Here is a 2022-nt window from a genome sequence, read left to right on the forward strand (position 1 = left end):
CTGTTTTGTTATTATGTAATTTATATACTGATGACTTCATTTTTATAGCTGCTTTGAAGATGTAAGCTACAGATATCATTTTTTATACATTTGTTTGAACCTACTGAAGTAATTGCCTAGTGAAAATCATTGAAGACCACAGAGAGAGACCAAAATAACTTTGGTCCTTTCCTTAAATTGTCTGAACAATGACCAAGTTTGAGAAGCATGGCTTTAAAGAAGTAACAAATGCTGCAAAATAAATCAACACAGAGACATTTTTCCCCTCACTTATCAGTATGGCAAAACAAGCAATGTTTGACCATTCACTTTTCTGAGGCATTGTCCTCCATCCCTCTGATTCAGCAATCTTCATTCTGACAATCTACCAAATCCACCTGCATATGCACAAGTTGACAAGCTTTTAGCTAGACCAAGGATTCTCAAAGAGTGAGAGGGAATGTTTTTACCTTCTTCCCCAAGGGGTTACTTGGCAAAGAGGGGAGACAACTCAGAAAGGGTGTGTGGTACTGGTATCTAGTGGTTAGAGGCCAGAGATGCTGCTAAACATCCCACAAGGCACAAGACTGTCACCCAACAAAAAAATGAATTGTTCCAAAGAGTGTAGAAGTAGAGAAGCTCTGATATAGATCAATTCTTTTATTTATATGATAAACTATGCTACTTCCCATAGTTCCTACCTTCTATTTTGTTTTCAGATTTTAGGGTTACCTTTTTGTGATTCTGGTCAGTGTTTTTGGTTTAGGTCTGTTTTGCTTTTTGTGTCATCCTTGCTCAGGGGCTATCTAATCTCTGTGTCGTTCCAATTTTAGTAAATGTGCTGCCGAATCTAGGGCAGGTCTGTCTTGCTTTGATTCCTATGTGATAGATGAACTTAGAAATATCTATTAAGTTAAAATATCTTAATAATTAGAGAAATGTAAGGGAAAAAAGTTTCAATGCCAGAAGAAAAGCAATTGTAAGCATTTATTTACTGTCCCTTACTTAGATTTTGTATATCCCTGCCCTGAAAATCTAACTTAGAGTTTGAAACCAGCAAAATACAATTAGATTTTCACCAGATACACCAAATTCCACAGGGTACTTTGATTTTTAATTTTCTTCTCTGAATATTCTGTGTCTCTGGAGCTAATTTTCCTTCTCCCTCTCCAAATAAAAACGTTCTGAAATTGAGGAAAACCTCCACCAAAACAAACAAACAAACAAACAAAACAAACCCCAACCATTCCCTCATTTCTTCCTCCCTATCACTTTCATTGTATAATTTACAATGAAAATCTACATCCAGAGATGCCAATACTATATACAGTTGATATCCTCAAGAATTTCCATTTAATCATTGGAGCCTTTATGGGAATGGCGGTTTCAAAATGAAACTAAGAAATGAGAAACTAATTTTAGCTTCTGAAGCACTGAAACTCCTGTGCAGATCTGTCTCTATAGTTGTAATAATTCTGATTACAAGAATCTCTGTCGGTAAAAATAGAGATGTAATTATCAGCTGGGGACAGATGGTAAGGCAAGTAATAACGATGTGAGCAAATTTCCATGCTACATATATCCCCCTTGTCTAGAACTCAAATACATTGAATGTAAGTCCCTAAGGGAGAGGAACAGAATCACCACTGAAAAAATCATGATTAAAATAATCATGATTCTATATTATGTTTTAAAGCTAATCTGTTAGAGTCTCAGTATTTTATTAGAAAAATCATATTCTCAATTAAGAAATAAGCCTTTTGCCATGTTCTCAATTTGGACAGAATCTACAGTCATTCTATGTGGATTGAGTTGTTAACAGTTAAGTCAGTGTATTATCTGGTTGTTGGATAAAATCAGTTTCATGATAAATATAGCTGGCAAATTTAAAAGAATAAATTCAGGCTTCTAAAATAAGTAATTTAAAAATTCAAAGCTGCAAGTCAACAGTCCTTAGTACTACTGTAATAATCCTTTTAATACTGAAGAAATGTTCTATACTTTTTAAACATTAGAAAGGCACTTCACAAAATCAGTATTCAG

The 2022-nt window shown here is 34.4% G+C and overlaps 1 non-coding gene across 1 annotated transcript; it reads right to left on the reverse strand.

Moving 5' to 3' along the window:
- Window positions 1-732: 732 nt before the first annotated feature.
- Window positions 733-836, reverse strand: LOC116583812. The gene has a single exon (XR_004282913.1). It is a non-coding gene; the product is annotated as a U6 spliceosomal RNA (small nuclear RNA).
- Window positions 837-2022: the final 1186 nt, after the last annotated feature.

This window comes from Mustela erminea, chromosome X (assembly GCF_009829155.1).
Source record: "Mustela erminea isolate mMusErm1 chromosome X, mMusErm1.Pri, whole genome shotgun sequence".
Lineage (NCBI taxonomy): Eukaryota > Metazoa > Chordata > Mammalia > Carnivora > Mustelidae > Mustela > Mustela erminea.